This window comes from Sus scrofa, chromosome X, assembly GCF_000003025.6.
Source record: "Sus scrofa isolate TJ Tabasco breed Duroc chromosome X, Sscrofa11.1, whole genome shotgun sequence".
In the NCBI taxonomy this organism is placed as follows: Eukaryota; Metazoa; Chordata; class Mammalia; order Artiodactyla; family Suidae; genus Sus; species Sus scrofa.
In genome coordinates, this window is record NC_010461.5 from 106,649,386 (window position 1) to 106,672,442 (window position 23,057).

General features: G+C 53.5%; 1 protein-coding gene and 1 long non-coding RNA gene across 6 annotated transcripts in view; one reads left to right on the plus strand and one right to left on the minus strand.

Moving 5' to 3' along the window:
- Window positions 1–11,955, minus strand: part of ELF4 (E74 like ETS transcription factor 4) — a 43,594-nt gene extending 31,639 nt beyond the window's left edge. For 2 of the 4 annotated variants that reach the window (XM_005673900.3, XM_005673901.3), the window contains exon 1: window positions 11,367–11,609. The gene's annotated coding sequence lies outside the window, so the exon portion shown is untranslated. Of the gene's footprint in view, window positions 1–11,366; window positions 11,610–11,642 lie in introns of those variants that run through there. The other 2 variants (XM_003135369.4, XM_005673902.3) reach the window with 2 other exon arrangements.
- LOC106507037 lies at window positions 11,632–22,912 on the plus strand. Of its 2 annotated transcripts, none has more exons than XR_002340829.1 (4): window positions 11,632–11,741; window positions 18,727–18,864; window positions 19,092–19,354; window positions 21,730–22,912. It is a non-coding gene; the product is annotated as an uncharacterized LOC106507037 (long non-coding RNA). The 2 variants fall into 2 exon arrangements; XR_002340828.1 differs by having other exon boundaries at window positions 21,753–22,912.

Sequence of the window (23,057 nt, forward strand, 5' to 3'; positions counted from 1 at the left end):
AAAGCCCACTTGACTGGGCCGGAGGAAGAGTAAGGCCCAGTCGTGGCCCTGCCTCTGCGTGGCTCCTCCCCCCCGCCTCTGAGCTGGCGCCAACTCCTACTCCAGGGCACACATTTAGATCTATGGCTGTGGCCACACCAGCTGTACACGGCATAGCTTTACAGTCCAAACTCATCTGCTTGGTTTCCAAAGGTCTTTCACAGTCTGACCCCACCCTACCTACTCAGCCTTGTTTCTCATGATTTCCCAACTCAAGCCTGGGCTTCAAGCCCAGTGGTCTCCTCATGGTCCCCTGAGGGAACATTCCAGGCTCATTCACGGAGTTTCTCAGGCCTGCCAGGCCCTCACTGCTCTGTTTTGGTTAATCAAACAGTGCCCATCCAGCAAGGTCCTAACCAATTTCCCCAAATCCATGGAGCTGGTTGTACGCCCTGATAACTAGAGTCCACACCCAGAGAGCCCCCTTCTAAATTCCCATAGCCCTTAAATTCAACCACAAGATCTCTTAATCCCACACAAATGTGAATTGCTCTTTAATTATTTCATGTGTATGTCTTGTTTTCCCCAAAGGTGGCAAAAGCCATGAGATCAAGGTCTATTTCATCTTCTCCCGAGTCTAACACAGGTCTGGGTATTTCATGAACTAAGTCCATGTAAATTCTCAGCCCAAGGGAGATCTCTAGAAAAGAGACCCTGAGTCCTGACAGATCTGAGGGCTACAGTCTAGGGGTGGGGATAGGAGTAGAGTTAGGGGGCAAAGGTCTCCAGGCTCAAACATTACTTGTCTTCTCTCTTTCCAGGCCTCTGCTAAAGGAAACTCATCCCAGCAAGAGTCATTTATTCCAAACAGCACCGAGAAGGTGGTTGATGATCAATCAGGTCATCATCAAACCAATTCTCTCTTTGTACCAAACTGCAGCGTTTCTATCTCATGAATATTGGGTTCTGGTCTGATCACTGGACCTCGGGAAAAACTTCATAATGTGGATCAGTTCTAAGGGCTAAAATAATTCAAGAGAATGTGGTGTGAGGTGAATTTTTTTGGGGGGCCGTGCCTGTGGCATGTGGGAATTCCCAGGCCAGGGAGCAAACCTGAGCCACAGCAGTGACAATGCCGGATCCTTAATCCACTGAGCCACCAGGGAAATCCTAACTTTTTTTTAGAGAGGCCTTTTGTTGGCTAGCCAGACAAGGTTGAAAAGGGATATGACTGGCATCTAGAAAATGATGTATGAAGCAGATAATCATGGAACCCTGCACCAAAAATGAGTTATAAATGAAGGGCAAATAATAAATAGTCCTATTTTGCAAATGTATAGTAAAGTTAAGGAACTCTTTAGCTGAAGACTATCAAAGGTTAAGTAAGCATCTTCTAAAATGACAGTAACATTAGGGTCATCCATGATTATAAAATAAGATCACAAAAGCATATCCAAACATAACTGTTATAACAATTAATGTAAACAATTAATTCAAGAATTAAAAGAAGATGAGATCATTAATAAACCACAAGGATATACACAGAGAATATAAGCAGTATTTTATGAAAACGCAAATGGAGTATAACCTTTAAAACTTGTGAATCACTATGTTGTACAGCTGAAACTTAAATGAAATTGTTACTCAATTATACCTCAATTTAAAAAATGATACTGACAATCTGATTCTAAAAGTCATATGAAGGTGCAGCCCTAAAAAGCAATAAATAAATAGATAGATAGATAAATAAAATTCACATGAAATTGCAAATGACTTGAAATGGATTTTTTTGTTTTGTTTTTTGCTTTTTAGAACCACACCTGCGGCATATGGAGGCTCCCAGGCTAGGGGTGGAAGCAGAGCTACAGCTGCCAGCCTACACCACAGCCACAGCAATGCAGGATCCGAGCCTCATCTGTGACCTACACCACAGCTCATGGCAACTCGGGTTTCCCAACCCACCGATTGAGGCCAGAGATTGAACTGGCATCCTCATGGATCCTAGTCAGGTGAGTTAACTGCTGAGCCACGATGGGAACTCCCAATTATACCTCAATTTAACAAATGATACTGACAATCTGATTCTAAAATTCATATGAAGGTGCAGCCCTAAAAAGCAATAACTAACTAGCTAACTAAATAAAATTAACATGAAATTGCAAATGACTTGAAATGAATTTTTTCTTTTTTTTTGGTTTTTAGGGCCAAACCTTGGAAGTTCCTGGGTCAAGGGTCGAATCGGAGCTACAGCTGCTGGCCTATGCCACAACCACAGCAACGCGGGATCTGAGCTGTGTCTGCGACCTACACCACAGCTCACAGCAACGCCAGTCTTTAACCCACTGAGCGAGGCCAGGGATTGACCCCGCAACCTCATGGTTCCTAGTCAGATTCGTTTCCGCTGTGCCATGACGGGAACTCACAAATGAATTGAAATGGAAAAAACAACTTTGTTAAAAAAACAAAGCTGGAGGGCTAACACAACATGATTTCAAGAATGATTATAGGAGTTTCCTGGTGGCTCAGTGGATTAAGGATCTGGCATTGTCACTGCTGTAGCACAGGGCTCGATCCCTGGCCTGGGAACTTCCTCATGTTGTGGGTGTGAGCCCCCCAAAAAAGAATAATTATAAAGCTACAGTAATCAAAACAATTGGTATTGTCCTAAAGATAAACAAATAGATCAATCAGTGGAACAGAATATAGAGTCGAGAAATAAGCCCACATATATAAGGACAACTTAAATAGGCTAACAATAGCTTTTTCAACAAGTGGTGTTGGAATAACTGGATATCAACATGTAAAGAGAAAAAAAATGAATTTGGATCTGTACCACTCAACATATAGAAAAATTAAGTCAAAATGGATCAAAGACCAACATGTAAAACCTAAAACCATAAAACTTCTAAAAGAAAACATAAGACATAATATTTGTGACCTTGGTCTAGGTGAAGAGTTCTTAGATACAGGGCCAAAAGTATGATCCATAAAAGTAAAAATTGATTGGTTGGACTTCATTGAAATTAAAAACTTCAGCTCTTCAAAAGACACTGTGAGGAGAATGAAAAGACAAAGCATATACTCAGAGAACATCTTTGCAAAGCATGTATCTGATAAAGGTCTTGTATCTAGAATATATAAGGAATTCTCAAAACTCGGCTACAAGAAAACAGACAAGTCAGTTTAAAAATGGGCAAAAGATCTGAACAGACACCTCACCAAAGTAGATATATGGGTGATAAATAAGCACCTGAAAAAATGCTCAATATCATCAGTCATTAGGGAAATACAAATTAAAACCATGACGAGATACCACTGTACACCTATCAGGATGGCTAAAATTAAAAAGACTGCTCACACCAAGTGTTGACAAGGATGTGGAGCAACTGGAACTCTAATGCACAGTTGGTGGGAATGTGAAATGGTACTTTGGAAAACAGTTTAATAGTTTTAAACTACCACTGTTGATCTAGCCTTTCCACTCCTAGGTATTTGACTAAGAGAAAAAGACACATATAGCCATAGAAAGAGTTGTACAAAGCTGTTCACTGTAGCTTTCTTTCTAATACCAAAAACTGGGGAAAAAAAATACAAAACAACCACCCAATGTCCATCAACTGATGAACAGATCAGCAATGAATGGTATATCCATACAACGCAATTCTACTTAGCAACATAAAGAATGAAACACTGATGTAGAAAACAACATGGATGGATCTTAAAATAAATGTGCTGAATGAAAGAAGCCATACAAAGGGAGAGTACATACTATATGATTCCATTTATATAAAACTTTAGAAAATGCAAACTATTACAATGAGTAGTTCATAGGCCCTAGAAACTCTAATGCACAGTATAGCAAATGTAGCCAACAACATTAAACCACAATCATCAAACTTGCTAAGAACTAGAACTTAATTATTCCAATCACTAAAAAGAAAAGATAATTATGCAACATGATAGAGCTGTTGACTATCACTGCGATGGCAACCATATTACAATATATAAACATATCAAATTACCATGTTGTACTCCTTAACTTTACACAATCTTATATGTCAAATACAGAGGGTCCCCAACTTAACCATGGTCCCACTTATGATTTTCCAACTTTACAATGGTATGAAAGTGCTACGCATTCTAGAGGAACCATACTTCCCATTTTGAATTTTGCTCTTTTCCCAGGCTAAGGATCTGTGGCCTGATGCTCTCAGGTGATGCTAGGCAGCAGCAGCCACCGCAGCACCCAGTCAGCCACGTGATCAGCAGGGGAGCCAACCGAAACCCTCACAACCCTACAACCGTTCTGTTTGTCCGTAGAGTAGTCAATAAATTACATGAGATATTCAACACTTTACCATAAAATAGGCTTTGTGTTGGATGATTTTGCCCAACGGCAGGCTACGGTAAGTGTTCTGAGCACATTTAACGCAGGCTAGGCTAAGCTACGGTGCTTGGTAAGTTAGGTGTATTAAATGTATTTTCAACTTAGGATAACTTCAACTTCTGATGGGTTTACCGGGATGTAACCTCATCGTAAGTTAAGGAAGATCTGTATATTTCAATTAAAATATGCATCCTAATCAACAGTCACAGAGAGCAGCTCAGGATGAGAGGAGGGATCACGAAGGGGCGTGAGGAAACTTTCAGGGGTGATAGTTTCACAAGTACATACATATGTCAAACATTATCAAATTGTACACTCTAAATATGTGCAGTTTATCATATGTCAATATTGCCTCAATAAAACTGTTAAAGAGAAAGAAAATGGTCCCCAGATTGGGTAAAATAACAACAGCAGCATTAACTATGTAATTTTACTAAGTAATATTACTGCGAAATCTAACCATGCAATAATATCTTCTATGACAGAAGTCAAAAGAAGCAAGAACACGCATGCGCTTCGAAACACATTCCTTGGTGCCACCAGCGAAGGCAAATTCTGAACCTTGGAACTTACTGAGTGTGCTAATTCGTATGCGTTTGTGTTGTTTTATCTCTTGCTCACTCCCATCCCAACATTATTGTCCCTAGAAGGCCCCAACAGCACAGCCAATGCGCTTACCCTTTCTTCTTTTGAAAAGCCATCCACCCTCTCACCTCCAGGAAGCCTTCCCCAATTAAGCTGAGGAGGAGGAAGAATGATCTTCCTCTAGGTAAGCCCTCCAACCCATCATCACCTAATCTACAAACCTTAAGTGCCACAGGCTGGTTGGCACTTCAGTTCCCTCCCGCTGTGGGGCTAAGTGCACGGGTATTCCTTCCTAGAGCTCCAGAATTGGCTTTAGATTCTTCAGAGCAGGGGGCTGGGCCTGCTGTGTTTTTTTTTAGGATCAGGATGGCGCCAAGAAAGTGGTCACCTAATGAGACAGGTGTTTTCTGTGCATGGATTCTCAGAATCAGCAGAGCTGAACTAGCCTCTCTTATCCTCTGGGGGCATTATGGGAAAAAGACAGATTATCTCCTAAATCTATGTCTTAAGTACCTCCTTGTTATCAGGTCATCAGGAATTGGGGGAGGTTAAGACTAATTGCCCACTCTCCCGTCCCCCAAGGCTTAGGGGCGGGGACCAAGCGACTAAGTGAAGTGGCTCAGGGGTGGTCCGGGGTGGTCCGGGGCCTCCTAGCCCTGTGGGTGGCCACAGGCTTCTCAAGCAAACACAGTCCATTCGCTAGCAGATGGAACCTCCAAGCAACTTTCTGGGAGGCCTTTGGAATGGGAATGGCCCCCAGCACACTCCCCTGCAACTGGACTTCTGGGCAAAGGCGGTGACCCAGCCCCAATCCAAGGCCTCTGGGCATTGGCCCAGAATGGACCCATCATCTGTTCTAGCAAAAGGAGGGAGAAAGTGAGCAGTGGTTGGCCAGTCGGCTCCCAGAATTCTACAGTCGGTAGGGTGATAAGAAGCTGATGATTGCTAAGTACTTGCCAGGAGTGGAACATGAGGCCTTTTCTCAAAGGAACTAACTCACTCTTATTCCCACAGCGGATGAACCTCAAAATGAAGGATGAATCTCAAGGTGAACGTGGTGAAGAGATAAAAAAAAAGGCAATGTTAATAAAAATATTAAAGACTTGATTTTCGCTCTTCACTACAACGCTGCCTTCCCACTCAGAAAGACTTTACTACACACACACACACACATACACACATCTTTTTCCACATCCCTTTCCTTATCCTATGTGATGGCGGAGTTAACAAAAAGTCAGCAGAAAGATCTGGAAAATCTCCCTCTTGGTTTTATGAATAGGCATCCCGTGTCCAGCCAGCATTGCCAGAGAAGCAATTGATACCTGGCAAAGTCCAGGGTGGAAATGATAACAACAACAACAATAATAATAGCCACAGAATAATAGCAGCTAGCACTTACTGGGTGGTTACCACGCTGAGTGCTTTACAGGCGGTATCTCATTTAATCCTCACTTCAATCCTGGGAGGTGTGGACTGAGACGCAGAGTGGCTTCGTGACTAGCGGGTAGTCACACAGCTGGTAAGTGGTATGAACACAGAGCACCTGTGCCCTTCCTCCTCCAGACAATACACTCTTTTTTTTTTTTTTTTTTTTTTTTTTTGTCTTTTTGCCATTTCTTGGGCCGCTCCTGCGGCATTAGGAGGTTCCCAGGCTAGGGGTCGAATCGGAGCTGTAGCCGCCGGCCTACGCCAGAGCCACAGCAACGCAGGATCCGAGCCACATCTGCGACCTCCACCACAGCTCACGACAATGCCACGTCCTTGGCCCACTGAGCAAGGCCAGGGATCGAACCTGCAACCTCATGGTTCCTAGTCGGATTCATTAACCACTGCGCCACGACGGGAACTCCGCCGACAATACACTTCTTGAGAAGAATATTGGGTTAGACTGGAAGAGGAAGGGTGCTTCGGGAAGGGCAGCTGGAGTGAGAAGTGGGAAGTACCAGCACTGGGACAAGAAAATGGTCCACCGAGAAGGTGGGAACCTAGGCCAAAGCTTCCTCAATCTAAGCAAGCTGTTTAACCTCTTGCTTCTTGTGGGTCTGGCTGAGAAATGCTCTGGCACCTTCCCTAGCAAACCTTCCTGCATGAAACACTCCTCCCTGCCGCCTGACCCTCCCCATCACCCCGGGATCAGGCTGGGGTCTCTTTGCCAAGACATTCACTTTAGGACACAATTTCCCTGGCCCAGAAGTCAGGGCACTCTGGTGCGTCCCTGCGATTTTGCAGCGCACTGGGGGGCGCAGGGCAAGAGGATGGTGAGACAGGAAAACTGATGTGTGGGGTGGGTGGGTATGTCCGGTGTTCTCATCCAGTTAAATCCAACAAGGGTCAAGTCTCCCTCTCCATCCAGCCATGGGAGATGCCAACGTCACAGAACAAACATATGGCCGGCTAGTCCTCGCCCTTGCCCAGGAGTTCTGGACAGAAACATGTGGGACTTGCTAGACCCTTCATTTCCTCGCTGGCTGAGAGAATGAACATTTCTGTCCTCCACCTGAACCTCTGGGCTTCCAGAGAAATCCCTGGACCCTGGGGAAAGATGGGACTCAACCAGCCCCTGCCTGCTGTGAACACCTGTGGCGGGGCAGTTTTCCTGTCCCTTTGGTGCCCTCTGCCTCTGTCTTCCCCTCTCTCCCCTCCAGGGCCAGTGTATGGTGGGAGGTGGGGGGAGGGGGTGGCAAGAAGGGGAGTGGGGGGACAGGGGCAGTTCAAAATGAAATCCCCTCAGCTTGGGGGGCAGGAAGGCCCGGCCACCCTTTGTGTCTTATCAATCCGCGCCAGGGCTCCCGGGGCGCCCCGTCTGGGCCATCCACTTTGTATCTCCCGGAGTGGAGATCGGGGTTTGTACCGAGCCACCCACACTGGCTGACCTGCTCTTTTATGTGACGTGCCTTTGCCAAACAATTATCGAGGCTTTGAAGGTCAGTCTGTGGCAGGGGAAGAGAGAGAAAGGCGTCTTTTCTCCCCTTTCTGCCGAGCCCCATCTCCCCCGCGCCGCCCCGCCCGCTTCAAGGTCTAGCTCAGAGCCCAGGCCCTCACAAAGCCCTTCCTCCTCCAGCTGCGGCTGACCTCAGAGCCCTGGCGCCTCTGGCCCCTGCTCCAAGGAGCACAATTAGCACCTGACCAGCCTCTGGCCCGGCTGCTTGTCCCCGGCTCTGATTGTTCCAGTGTCTTAGTCATCTCTCCCCCATCACCCCCTGCTCTTGTCGTCGTCCCTGCAGCGCCTAGCACAGGTTGGGCACACAGTAGGTGTTAATAAATGTCTGTTGAATGGAAACTCGGCGGCCCCTATGAGGTCAGAACCCTCATAAGCACCCCAACCAGCAGTTCCTTGGCAACCGGCGCTGGGGTCCGAGCTATAGGGCATTAGCGGCGTGGCCGCTATTACAGGCCACGCAAGACTCAGCGGCCAGAGATTTGCAGGCAGGTTGGTGTTGATGAGAAAAGCCCCTGACCCCTAGGAGAGCGCCCATGGGATTCTGGGTACCTCGGATGAGTTTCCTTTCTCCCCCGCGGAACTAGTTTTCAGTCTGAGAACCACAAAGGGAATCAATTGGCAGTGAAGCCAGAAACCTCTTTGCAGCTTAGAAATCCTGGAGAGAGAACCAAGCCTGGGTTGGGGTCAGGCCCAAGCCTGAGGGGAGAAGGCTGCGCAGGGCCCTGTCGACAGGCAGGGAACCTCTAGGAGGCACTGGGGCCATGGCAGGCAGGGGCAGGGGCGGAGGGGCCTCTGGGGGTGGCCTTAAGTAAAGCCATCCTGTTCTGGAACCCAACAAATCACACCACCAAATGCTTGCCACCTGCAACCCACACAGGAACCAGATCGCCCTGTGCCTCTTATTCACCCAAATCCCAGGGCAGACCCCTGTACAGGGGCGGCATCCTGAGCAGAGCCCAGCTAGGGTCCCCAGACAAGGAGAAGGCTACCAGTCTGGGGTACCTGGCTCCCTGCACTGGTGTGAATTATAGATTCGAGCCTGGTTCCTAACTGTGTTTATAGATCTAGGTGACCCAGCCACCCTCTCTGGTCCCTCCCACATCCCCCACCCGAGAAGCTGCACAGTCCTGGAAGACAAGGCGGTAGCTTCTTCCCCTCTGGATTTTCCTCACTGCCCCTTGGCTGATGCCTGGCACTGGGACTGGTTTTCAGCAACTGTTTGCTGAGCTGAATCTGAGTTTCAGGTCCTGCATGAGACAGCATCACAAAGCCAGCTTGTGCTCATTGTGTGCCATGCACTGTTCTAATGAGCAACTTATGTGTATTGATGTATTTATTTGTTCCTTAGCAAAACCTTCTGAGGTGGGTCTCATTTGACAGATGAGGAAACTGAGGCATACAATTGACTGGGATCACACAGTAAATAACAGAGTTGGGATTTAGACCCAGACAGTCTGGCTCTAGGGATTGGAGGGAAAATGAAGAAGTTGAGGGGTAAGGGGTGGGGTTGGCAGGGACCAAGGCCAGGCTCTGGCGCAGGGATTACCCTGGGAAAGCAATCCCCTCAGCCTGCGTCTGGCTGGGCCTCTCAGGGGGGCCCTGAATTTTGCAGGCTGGGAACATTTTGGACATCCTGTCAGGCCCATCAATGACAGACCACAGCACCCTCACTTTTAGATCCCAGTATAGGACAGAGGAGACAGAAGCTGCTGTCCCACCACTTAGCACAAGGCAGGGGGAGGGCGGCTTTCAGGCCTCCAGCTTGTCCAGGGGTGGGCGCCAGTTCCTGAGCAACCACCGAGCAAACAGTGCAGCAGTGGGAGGAATGCCAGACATAGTTGCAAACAAGCCACTCCTTCGGCTCACAGCTAGAGGCTGGGTGAGGGTGGCAACGTGGAGCCTGCTCAACGCCCCCCTACCCCACCCCACACACATCCCAGGCTTTGAACCCACTCCCAGAGACAACCACTTGCGAGGCAGTCTCTTCCCCACATTGGCCAGGATAGTTAAGTCCTAAACTGTTCCTGCTGTGGGTCCACTGAATTAATGGTCGAGAAAGCCCCTTATAACTGGTAAAAACCCTACGTAACAATCTGCCAGGAGGAATTTGCATTCTTGCCCTGCAAAGGTGATCCTGGGCATTTTCAGTGCCAAAGTGCCCTGTCTCCCCACAGGGAAGAGCTAGATCTGATCCCTTCGCCACCCCACCCCCCCACACAAGGCTGACACTCAGGCCAGGGGTTAGCTCGCAGGGGGTGAGTCCCTGATGGGCGTGCCCACCAGCTGTTGGGGCCAAGCAGTGGTGGCTCAGGCCCTGGGGTGGTGATCTCACTTCCGCTGCTACCTCCCCACCTCCCCAGCACTCCTCCCATATGAGGCCCCACCAGGCCAAAATCGAGAAGTCCAAGGTTAACTGTTCCTCCCCACTTTAAGAGCTAATTAAAATGATTAGCCACAACGAACTGTCAAACATTAACCAGAAGAAGCTGCAGGACCAGACAGGCTTCTATCTCGGGCAGAGGGATGAGGGGCAGGAATCAAACGGCCATCAAATCCCATGGCTGGGGTGTGGTGGGGGTGGTGGCGGGGGGTAGCCAGGGACAACCTGGCCAAGGCGCGGAGCCAAGGGGTCAGGAGGCGACTCTGGTCAGGAAGGCTGCATCCCGAGGGAAGGGCGGCAGAGTGAGGGTGCGATGGAGGGACCAGAAATTCAGAAAGCCGCCGCCTCAGCGGTCTCCAAAGGCAAGGCGCTGACGGTCGGGGACCGGCGCTGCGCGGCTGCTGCGTCCCCGAGCCGGCGGCAGAGGAGGGAACAGAGAGGCGGGAGAAGCCGGGAGAGCGGGAACGCGGGAGCGGGAAGGCTGGCGGCCGGCTCACACGGAAACTCTGGCCGCTGCCAAGAGGTCTCTATTTTGGCAATCCAATTATCCAAGTCATAGGTGTGTGTGTGTGTGTGTGTGTGTGTGTGTGTGTGTGTGTGTGTGTGTGTGTGTGTGTGTGTGTGTAGAGGCAGAGAGGGAAAGGGAAAGAGAGAGAGAGAGAGAAAGAGAGAGAGAGTGTGTGTGTGTGTTACCCTAAGGCGTCTGGTCCCAGAAGCCCTAGAGGCCGCCAGATCAATCTAGCAGCCCCGCCGCAGTGAGGCCCGACCTCCCGCCCTCGGGCCCCGAGCTTTGGGGGCCGGCTGTCACGATCGGCCCGGTCACGGACCCCGGGCTGCTCCGGGAGCGCGCAGACCGGCCCCCACCCTGACACGGGAAATCGATTCCGCTTCAAACCCGGGATCAGGAGTCCGGGTTCCCCACTGAACACGCGGTGGGGCGAGGCAAGGGCGGGACGCGACACGCCGCCGCTCTCCCACCCTTTCCTGGGCCCCCAACCCCTACGCCCCGGGGCGGCCCCGGCGTCCCCGATCCCGCCCTCAGGCAAACTTTCCGAGGTCCCCGAAGGCTCGGAGAACTGGCGCCATCGACGTACCTGAGGCCGAGAGGGCTCGGTCGTCAGGCCGGGGTCTAGCTCCCCGCTCCAAGGGCCGGGACGCCGATCCTCAGCCCCGCCAGCCCGCCTTCTCCCCTCAGAAGCCGGGCCCGGCGAGTGGAGCCGGGACCTCGGCGCCGGCGAAAGGAGAAGTGGAAGTTGAGCGCGGCGCCCGGTCGGTCCCCGCGGCCGCCGGGGCCACCGTCCCCCTCCCTCCTTCCCTCCCTCCTCTCCTCCCTGCCCGCCTGCCCCCGCGGCCCCGCGCCCGTGACTCACCTCGGCGCCGGGGCAGGCTGGTCCGGGCGGGCGAGGCGCAGGGCTCTCCCACACGTCGCGCCGCCAATGGCAAGTTGGAGGGCGAGATGCAAATACCAGGTGAGACGGCGGCGCCCCTGATAAAACGACTCCGGGGGGCGGGGTGGAGTGCGAGGGGAGCCGGGTGGACGCCGGGGAGGGCCAGGCCGGGGGAGGGGGCGGCGGGGGCGCCCGGGGAGGGGGCGCGAGCCAGCGGAGACCTGCACTCAGACAACCGAGCGAAAGGGGAAATTGCACTAGAGACACACACGTCCCCGCAGGCGGCGGCTGGGGCGGGCGCGAAGGAGGCAGGGCGGGAGGGAGGGAAGAGCCTGAGGGAGGGACCGACGGGAGGGACCGCGGGCGGGCGGGGTGGGGGAGGGCGCGAGGGAGGGACGAGGCGTCTTGGTGGAAACAGCGCCCCTCCACCCCCGGCCCGCCGCGGTCGCCAGCACGGCAGGGGGAGCCGTGCCAGGGGCCCGCGCGGCCTCTCCTTCCCCTCCCGGCTCGCTCGCCCCCGGGGGACCACGAGAACCCGGCTCCCGCAGAGCCCCACGGCGCGCGCCCAGCGTCCCTCACGCGGCGCTTCCCGGGGACCCCCGCAGCTCCCGGCGGGGAGCCCCCACACAATGCCTCGCGGAGAAAGCCACTCCATTCCCGGGGTGGGGGGACGGGGGCGGGGGGGGCTCCGGGTGGCTGTGTCCGGCCCCCTCGGCCTGTGGGCTCCACTCGCTTGACGCCTTTGGCCCTGCGCTCCAGATTATTATTGAGCGCCTGCTGTGTGGCGGACCTGGCGTGAGGGCGGGCCAAGCGGGTGGGTGAGGCCGGGAGATGCCCAGAGGATACAATTCGGGATGGTACGCCAGACACCGCGGGATCCCAGGCCAATGCATCGTGCACTGGGCGTGACTAGAGAGTTTGGGGGATTTCTTAGGGAAGTGGAGCCTAGGGCTCCCAGTGGGCGAGGCCAGGAGGATATGAATGGGGGGGAGGGTTGGGGGGAGAGGGGCCGGTGCAGCAGGTGCAAAGGTGGCCAGAGTTGGGGTGCTGGGAAAAAAGCTCGTGTCCCTCTTCTGTCCAAAGCCAGGCTGCTCTGCTTAAGGCACCCACTTGAACCCCAGTCTCCCATTCTACCTCCCCCTTACCCTCTCCTCTGACCTGCCCCAGCAGCCCTACCAGCTACCCCAACCTGATCCCACAGCCAGGAGGTTCTAAGCGGGGGGAGTTGGCTGGGAATTGTCACTTCTTATGGCTCTACATGGTCTGGGGGAGGGGCCCAGCCAGGCCTCAGGCCGGCATCTCCTTGGCAGAAAGCAGCAAAGCGGAAAGGGCCCCAGGGGAGGAGGCCCTGTGAGAGGTGGGGGTGGTCCGAGGGCCTGAGGTTCAGGGATCTGCTCAGCCACCAGCATCTGTCTGCTTCCCCAGCCGCAGGAAAGGATAGTCCCTGGCACAGCACAGGGGAACAGGGCTGGTGGTGGATGATGGTGGGGAAGACAGCTGCAGAGTTTCCAGGGAAAGACCCAGGGGCTGGACTGGGGCACCGGGGCACCTTGAGACCTCTTGTCTACCTAAACCTAAGTCCCTGAATAAAGAGCCAAGAGCAATATTTCACTTGTAAGCAGGCACACTTTCCCCAGGGAATTCCAGGTTCTGGAGACAAACAATTTTCTGTTGTCCTCTTGCCAGTGAAGCCCCCTTCTCAAATTGTGGTAGGTTCCAGCCATCCTTAAGCCCCCTTTACTTTGATCCACACACACACACACACACACACACACACACCCCACTCCCATTTTGATGAGGGTTCTGTGGTCTCTAACATTCCAGGGTTCCTATTCCAGCAGCACCATTTACCGGCTGTATGTCTTTGGGCATGTTCCTTAAACTCTCCAGAGCCTCATTTTCCTCACTATTTATTTATTTATTGCTTTTTAGGGCTGCACCTCAGGAGCATGGAGGTTCCCAGGCCAGGGGTCGAACTGGAGCTACGGCTGCCGGCCTATGCCACAGCTCATGGCAACGCCGGATTCCCGACCCTCTGAGCGAGGCCAGGGATTGATCCTGCATCCTCCTGGATACTAGTCGGATTCCTTTCCACTGCACCACAACGGCAATTCCTCATTTTCCTTACTTTTAAATCGAGGATAATATGAATCTATTTCCCAAGGCTGTGGTGAGGCTTAAAAGATATAGCCTGTGTCTATGGCAGAGCCTGGTACTTAATAAGCCCTCAATAAATGTTAGCTGCTTTCAGCATCATCTCTTCTCACCTCATCTTTTCTCAACCCAGCTCTCAGGAGAAAGTCTGGCAGGGCTGGAAGCTTCTGAGGACTAATGGTGGTGCCTCCTATGAGTGTTTGTGGTTTAAACTAAGGTTGAAGCCTCAAGGCATGGAAGTGCCAGAGCTCTGAGAGGCCTTCCTCTTGGGAAGGGCAGGGAGAGAGGACAGCACAGTGGCGACCAATGCACGGTGGCAGGCCTTAATACCTGCTAGTGACCTGGAGCCCAAGGCTTGTGGGAATCCCATAAGTTCCCACCTGCTGCAGCTGCTCAGAACTAACCACAGCCCCAGGATCTGGGAGTTGCAGCCAAAGCAAACCCCACCCCCTTGATGAAAATCTGGTGCCGACTTCGCCCTAGGGAGCCATAGGCCACCTGAATGACCTTCCTGCCTCTATGGCGCCAGGTCAGCTGGGCTGCCCTTCCCGCTGCCCTTGCTGCTCCCCAGCCCTCCCCTACCTGGATCCCCGCTCTTGCTCTTACCCGCTGGGTGAGTCCCAGCCAGGTGGGGCTGCCGGCTGAGATCACCACTCCTGATGACAGCCGCGGTGTCTCTGCCAATGGCTCCCTGACTTGGCAGGAATTCCCCTTCTCGAGTTGCCTGTGGATGCCCAGGCTGTGCCATCCAGCGTGCGTGGTCAGCTTCTCTCCTTCCAGCCCTGCTCTCCCCACCTCTCCAAGCCCAACTCGGTCCTCTCTGGCCTCAGATGTGGGGTCCTTCCGGGAGCAGAGGGGCCTCCTGAGCGTGTGGAGCCTGCACAGGACCACCTCCCCGCTTCTGCGCTCAACTTGCCTTTCCGCCTTGGCTGCTTCCTCAGCCCCTCTGCCCCCTCTTTTAAGCAGTGCCTCATACCCTATGTTCTGCAAATCACCTCAGGTTCTCTGGAGACAAGGTGGCTGGTCGCTTCCCCCCCTCCCTTAACCCCTTAGCTTCGACAAATTCTATTCAAACCTGTGGCCAGAGCAAATACCACAGTGCCACAGCCTCTGTGGCCATGGCCCTTACTTTCCACCACAGACACATGCTAGAGAAGTCTCCTATCAATCAGACTTTCAGAATGAGGAGCATATTCAAAAGCCAAGAGAGGAGGTCCCGTTGTGGCTCAGCAGATTCAGAACCTTACTAGTTTCCATGAGGATGTGGGGTCGATCCCTGGCCTGGCTCAGTGGATTAAGGATCTGGCTTTGCCACAAGTTGCAGCATAGGTAGCAGATGCAGCTCGGACCTGGCATTGGTGTGGCTGTGGCGTAGGCCGGTGGCTGTGGCGTAGACCGGTGGCTGCAGCTCTGATTCAACCCCTAGCTTGGGGACTTCCATATGCCACGGGTGCAGCCCTAAAAAGACAGGAAAAAAAAAAAAAAAAGGCTTGGAGAGAAGTTACGGTTTAAAGGAATCCTCCTAACTCTGAAGCTGAGAAACCCCTGTAATGCCTTCTCCAGATTTGTCTCTATTGGGTTGACATAACAAGGCCCTAGATAGATCCAGATGATGGATCAAGGTTGCAGCTGGGCATCAGAAGGAGTTTTTGCTCTAAAAACATTGTTGAGTAGCTGTAAAATAGAAGAGTTCCTTGGGATAGGTTATACCAATGTGCTCCTTCCTGGGAGATGATCTGTTGCCTGGCCCATATTGGGGGGTAAAGGTGTGGGTGGTGCCCAGGCCAGAGCACAGGCATGCCAGTGGGAGGGTGTAGTTGGGAGCAACTTCCCAGATCAAGACTTTCATCTGGGAGTTCCTGTTGTGGCGCAGTGGAAATGAATCCGATTAGTCACCATGAGATTGTGGGTTTGATCCCTGGCCATGCCCAGTGAGTTAAGGATCTGGCATTGCCATGAGCTGTGGTGTAGGTTGCAGACACACCTCGGATCTGGTGTGGTTGTAGCTGTGGCATAGGCCGGCAGCTGCAAATCTGATTCCACTCCTAGCCTGGGAACTTCCATGTGCCGTGAGGCGAGTATGGCCCTGAAAAGAAAAAAAAAAAAAAAGAAAGAAAGAAAAAGGCAGAAAAATGGAGGGCTTTACATTTCCCCTCCAGGCTTTTCCTAGGATAGGCCCTGGCATCCTGAGAGCCCCTACGAAACTTCAGAGGAGCTTTGGGTTTCACTTCTTGGAGGGGCTGGAGGCAGGGAGCTCGGGGCCTGCCTGGAGGGAAATGACAGCCCCACGGAGGAAGTGCTGGGGCCCTGAGTGAGTGCTCTGCGTGTCCACCCTGGGCTGCTGGGAGGCGCTGTCCCCACTTGCGAGCCAGTCAAAGATTTGGGAAACAGATTCAGTGCCCTTCAGGTCAGCCCTCGAGGTTGGCTGGAGATTTGAGGGGTGGGCTGGGGGGAGGGACCCAATCTTGTGGTTCATTTGCCAAAAATAAGGAAGAACTGGCTTCAGGCGGAGTTCAGTAAATGAGGACAAGCCCTCTGGAGTCTCTAATCCCGCTGGTCCCGGGCCCCTCTCTTGGGGCCTAGGCTCAGCCAGGAAAAGTCCCTTGGACAAGGGCCAAGGGCAGGCGGCTGCTCTGGGGCACCTATGAGAGACAGCACAACATCCAGAGTTTTCGGGCCAGCCACTGTCCAGTGGAACCAGAGTTAAGCCCTCAACCCCTGACATCTGCTGGCCCAATACCCATCTTGTGTGGCCGGCAGCCTCATTGTGCCCCCACAGCCCCCTGGATTCCAAATGACACTCCAGAGGTGCCTCTCCTCAAGGCTGCAGGAAGCACTAGGGGGCCCAAGGATGCCTTGGCCAAGGAGCTGCTGCTGGGGGGGCAGGGATTGGCGTGGAGGCGTGGAGGGAGGCCAACACCTAGAGGTCTTGCTGGAGGAGAGCACCAAGCGGTTTCTGTGGCCCTTGAGTGTGCTGGGGGACAGGGACGCAAGACAGGGTGCTGAGCGCTCCCTCCTCAGATGGAGAGGAGGCTCTGGCGAGCGGAGGGGGCTCTGGTCACATCGCACAAGGCGCTACGTATTATGCATGTTATGGCGCCCCCTGGAGTTGTGCCAGGAGGGGGGCAATAAGGACAGACCCAGGAGAGCTGGGTCCTCGGCACTGGGGATGTGGTGGGGTAATGGGGAGAGGCTGTGAGGGGGACTTAGGCCCCAACTTCACCCATGTCACATCCTGCCAAGGGGCGGTTCTGGGCTGAGGTCTGTACTGTAGGGGGAGGTAGAGGACTCTGCTCTTGCAGGCTTGCCCGAGCCGTGCACGAGACAAGCCCAGCAGGCATGCCCTCAGATCCCCCACCCTGCCCCCAGGGACGGGGGTCTAGGGTGGCTGTCGTGGTGGTTGTTGTTGAATCCAGAAAAATACAACATTTAATGTCTATAAAGGTGCAGTATGAGTCATTTCACGGAATGTCTAGGCCCCTTCACTGGCAGCAAACAAACTTTCCAGCCCTCTTTTGAGGAAGCCGTCCAACTGGGCTGCTGCTGCTGGTTTGTGTGTGAGGGCGTGAGAGTGTGTGTGTGGGTCTGTGTGTGGGATGGGTCTCTGGAGGGCCTTGCCTGCATATGTGTGAGTCCGTGTGTGTCCCTTCAGATGTGAGTGAGAGTATAACTGTGCCCTGAGTGTGTGTGTGTGTGCGGGTGTGTGTACCCGGACACACACGGGCTCGACTCCTGGATGTGAGGGGCAAGTCCCCTCGTGCATGCATGTGTGTTTGTGCAGGGCATGTGCATGTGTGTGTCTGCAAGGCAGTGTGGTTTGTGAGCCTGTGCGTCTGAGGTTGTCTACGTGTACATTTTTTCCTGGTCGCAGCCAAATTATCTTCCCATCTCTCCCCTCACAAAGTGAAGGACTGGCTGAGGGAAGTCTAAAGCGGGGGCAGCTGGGGAGGGGAGAGGGGCTGGAGGGAAACCAAAGCAATTCCACTGTCGGAGGAAAGTGTCAGCCAAGGATGAAACTGAAACCGAGGCAGCAGCTCGAAGGCACCAGCACCCTGGGATCGTCCAGGGGCTTCGGTTCCTCCCACTCCCCCGCCTCCTCCAGCCGGCTGTGGAAATTAGTCAGCCTGAAATTCCCATCCCTGCAGCCTCGACTTGGGGTTGAGACAGCGAGGCCCGGGCTAGAAATTGGCCCGTGGTTAGCACGTGACCCCATTAGCGCCCATTATCACATTAACACAAATTAGTCTATCAGATCCTCTCCCAGTCACCTAGTGGGGCCCAGGGCCAGGCTGGAGTGAAAGGCTGCAGTGCAGGCCCCGCTCTGGGAGGAGAAGCCAGCATGTGGGCATCAAGGGAGGGGGCGGGCCCAGGACTGTGGCAGGTCAGGCTAGGGACAGAAAGAGGAGACAGGGGACATCAAGCTTGGACAATACAATCCTTTTCCTAGGTCGTGCTCTGGGAGGAGACACCTTGGGGAGGGGGTTGGTAGAAAGGAGGGGGTTTCCAGGAATAGCTGGGCACCGCCCTGTAGGAAGGAGGCCCGGGCTCTGAGGTCTGGGCGGGAGACAGTCGGTATTTCTCCTGGCACACAGTGAAACCTGGGAACGTTTAGGATCCTTTGGGGTTTTTTTTTCCCCCTTTCCTCTTCTTTATGGAAAAATCCTTAGATAACTTTCTCAGATGGCTTTGGACATCCTGAGAGCAGCAGGGCTGGACTGATTGACAGAGGAGAAGAGGCACCAGTACAGGGCACAGCTTTCACATCTTGGCACAGAGAAGGGAGACACACTCTACCCATATATTTATATGTAAAGTTGTATCATGGGAAGAGCCAGCTACCAGAACCTCTGGAAAGGGTGAGGCTGGAGCCCCCAGCAACGTTTTTTTTTTTTTTTTTTTTTTTTTTTTGCAGCTTAAAGGTGCCTGGCCACAGGTTATTTTTGTGCCCTGATACTCTCAATATGTTAACTAACCAGCCACCACATAACCATGAACCAACACGGGAAGGTCAGCTGCATCATGACTTCTAGAGCTCGGGGCCTCCACGGAGGTAAGGCCCAAAGCTCTATCAACCAAGGCCAAGGCTGCAAGTTTGAGCCCCAGATGGGCCTCTTTGCTTTTTTTCTTACATAGCTGCTGAAGACCGGATTGACGAGCACAGAAGAATCCCTCACCATCGCCCTACATCCAGCCCAAGGCTGAGCCCCTACCCCTATCCAGCCAGAACCCTAGTCCCAGACTGCGCCCCCACCCCAGCCACAGTCTGTCCCTTTGCAGGAGACGCATTCTTGGTCTCAAAGGAGCCAAGCTGGAGAGTGGCTTTTCAGCGAAACCCACCCCTAGCACCCGAGACGCGACTCAGAGTTTCCATTCCGCTGCCTGCGGGTCAAGAGGGCCATCCCCAGAGAGGAAACGCTGCCCCTAAACCGCGATCCCTGAGCTGGAGGCGAGCCTCCCCGAGCTCCGGGGGCCCGGGAGGCGGCCGGAGGGACCCTGAAGCACGCACCAGACGGCCTCACGCCGGGACGCTATCGCAACAGGTCGGCTCTCCAGACTCTGCCGCCACTCGGGTGGGAGCGCCGGGCCCGAGGAGCAGTGGGGGTTGTGGCGGCCCCTCCCCACCCCCTTGCTCGACCCTCCCGCTCTGCACCCCCGGGATTCCCGCGGGGACCGAGCTCCCCACCCCGAACCCCAGCAGCGCGCCCAGGGCGCCTCTGCAGCGCCACCTGCAGGCGGAACGCGCGCCGCGCCGCGTCTCTGGCCGAGGCGGGAACTGGCGGCCGAGCGGGCGGAGGAGGAGACCGTGAGAGGTCCGTTCTGCTGGCCCGAGCGGTCCCCGTTCGCCAGCGGCTTCCTCGCTCCGTGCCGGCTCCGAGAGCCTGGCCAGCCCGAGCCCCGTCCCGTACCCCGCCTGGCGCTCCGACCTTCCACTCCTGCCGCTGCATCGGAGCGGCCTCCTCCCCCGGGCGCCTCTTGGGAAGCAGTGAAGTCACACGGAGCCCGACCCGCTGACTCATGAGAATCCTCCCTCCTCTCCGGCAACACCCCTTGAAACTTCCCCTGAATCCCTTCTTTCCTGCCCCTCCCCCCCTTCCTCGAACCCCGTCGGGCGAGCTGGGGGGCTGCTCCGGACTCCTGGGGTAGGACCCGGTGGGACAGCTGGGAGGCGAGTGGCGGACGGGAGTCCCCGCGGAGACCTCCGCGCTCGGCCCGCCTCGCCGTTCTGGGGCGCACAGGGGATGCCCCGGAGGGAAGCGCACGTTTGCAACTTTGAGCAGAACTCCCATCAAAGTATCCTTTTTGCAGTTATCCACCTCGGGGCTTCAGGACTGGCTGGGGAGTTCACTTGGAAGCTGAGGTCTCTTTGGAACCTCTTGTGCCAATGAACAGGCCAGCATATGGGCTGGCGCCACCAAGGGGACAAATGTGGAGTGCTCTGAGCCTTGGGCCGCCCTCGACCCCTGCATTAAGTCAAGCGGATCCATCGCTTGAGAGGCTGCTATAGCCTTCCTCCAAGTTCCCTAGAACTTGGTACTGGCCCAGGCCAGGCTGAGGTGGGGGTGACTTTGAGGCCACCGAGTCCCTGTTTTCACTACCAGTCTCTGCCCCACCCCCGAACTGTGCTTCTAGTTTGAAGACTCCCACGCAGGGTTGCTTGGGATATTTGTCTCAATAAAGGGGAGCCTCAGGCCCGGACGAGAGAAGGCTTCAAGCTGGAGGGGTTCTGCAGGCCTGCTCTGAAACACCTAATACTCTCCTTTCCTTCTTGAGGGACAGAGATCCTTAAATATCCTTTTCCACCCAGCAAATCAGGGGGCTGGATTTTCTCTCCCTGTATGCAGTTTCCTTTTGTCTCTCCTGTAAGAGCTGGGTGGTGAAACTTGCAAACTTCCTGGCTCACTTGTCTCTGCACTTTGGGGCACAGCTTTGCCAAGGCCATGGCCAATGTGGAAATGGCCATGGACTGAGAGCAAAGGGGGTGTACAGGGTAGTCTTGGGCTTTGGGGCTTTATGTGGAATGAGGGGGGTTACTTGATGCTGAGAACTAATTATCTCAGCATCAAGTTGAAAGCTGCCTGGGTTATGGTGGCTGTTCACCAGCCAGCTCTGCAGAGTGTGTTTGTTGGAGATTGGGAGCCACAATGGTTGGGTAGGAATATATGTGCTAGGATCATGGCTGAGAATAGTTTCACCACAGAGCCTTCCTGGGGAAATTCTGGGCTTGAAGCCAGTCTTTTTTAGGGGCTAAAGGATGTCACCTTGCATGTTAAGGCTGTCAAACTCCCCATGGAGAGCAAATCAGGCAAGGAGCAATGTCTAGGGGCCTAGGTCTAGATGTAACTTGTTAGGTCAAAGAAAAATCATAACACTCAAACTAAAACAAACAAACAAACAAAAAGAACCTGTAAATCAAGTTGGGCCAAAGGAACTGCAGAGGCAAAGTGGAGGATGTTTGCCAAGGGCTTGGAGTCCCATTAGCATCTGCTCCTGACCTTCGAGATGAAAGGCAACTGAGTCCACAGCGAGATGAAGAAAGTCATGGACAAGCACCCGAGAGACTTTTCCATACACAGGAGATTAGAGCTGAGGGTGGAGGGGTGATCTAGTCTGTTCCCCTCATTTTACAGATGAGGCTGCCAAGACCTAGGAAGGCAGCTGCTCTGGGTGACTGGCAGAGCTGAGACTCACATCCTGAAAAGTGCTTTCTGCTGCGCACCACAGCTTTGGGGAGGGCGGCAGGGAGGGCTTACGGGGACCTGAAGAAGAAACACGGGGAGAAGGAAAACAAGGGGGAAAGGAGGGGAAATGAAGGGGCTGGGGAAAAGTGAAGAGGAGGAGGGGGATCTCTTTGGGCAAGGAGACTGCCAGCTCCATATCCTCTGTATGGGTATATTCTACATACTCATTTCAGTAGACATTTGCATGTTCTGTTCCTAGAGGTGAGTGAAGATATGCCCAGAGACTGCAGAGAGAACCAAGATTTGGACAGAGCAAGAAAAACCTGGACTAGGTGGAAGGAGAACAATAGCCATCGGAGGAGTGACAGAGTTCCAGTGCAAACTCAGATCCTACTCCTTGCACTCCTGGTGCACCAATCCTTCCTGTCGAGCTGTCTGTGTCCGCCGCTAGATTATAAAGCCACCGAGGGCAGGGACTGGATATTACTCATCTTATCTCGGGGCCGTGGCACATGGCACATGGTAGTTGCACAGTATGTTTGCTAGCTGACCAATAAATCCATTTATGAGTGTCCGTATGTGTTCACGAAATCAACTCCCATGATGGGTGCTCCTCCAGAAGCATCTCTGTGTTGTGCTGCAAATGCAAAGACAGCACAGGTGGAAAGAGACCTGGGAAGCCAGGCACCTCTGCCCAGACACTGGATGTGACTCCTGGGCTTCTCCAACGGGGACACGGGCCTTAGAGGCACCACTGGAACTAGGTAAGGCCATCGGGAAGGCGAAAGATCAGGCGAAGCTCACGGGTGGGCCTCTGGAAGGCATTTTGGTTCTTCGTCTCCAGATTGTCAATGCCCACCAGCCAAAGACCACTAGGACATTCTCGTGGTTGAATAAACTGGGTTTGCTGCTTGCTGCCGTGAGAAAGTGCACCATGGAGAACCCGGGCCGTCTCAGGAAGAGCATGCCTGGAAGGACTGCTTATGGGACTCGGGCCAGGCTGGGTGATTTGGGGAGGGTTTAAGGAAGCTAGGCTTTGCTCTGGTTGGATGCTGTCAGGAGGCGTCTTGTTAAACAAATTATATCCAATAGGAGGGCAGACGAGAGTGAGGCTCAATCAGTAATTGGTAGGGAAGCAGCAGTCACTTAGATCGGCCAGGCTGGAGGGTGGTGTTTGGTCATTTCTGTGGTTTGGGCAATGTTCATGGTTTCGCCCGTGTTCACACGTAATTCTGGATTAGTCTTGTTTTTGTCTCCATCCCCCACGGTCAGGGTGACCTCTGTGATGCTAATGTCCTATGAACCTGTTTATGTTCCACAGAACACCAGTTTTTAGCAACATCAAGGCCTTAGGAGAGTCCCAGGCCAGCTTCCAGCTATCAGGGGCTGCGTTTCTCTTTCTCTTTCATCATCTAGAAATGATTGCTGTTTTCCCACCAAGGCTTGGCAGCCCGGTATTTAAATATTCAGGCCCTCCCTGTACTCTGACCCAGTCACACCCAATCTGCAGAACCAGCCAGGCCAGGGAATGTCATCACTGGCCGGGGCTGTGTGTCTCTGTGTG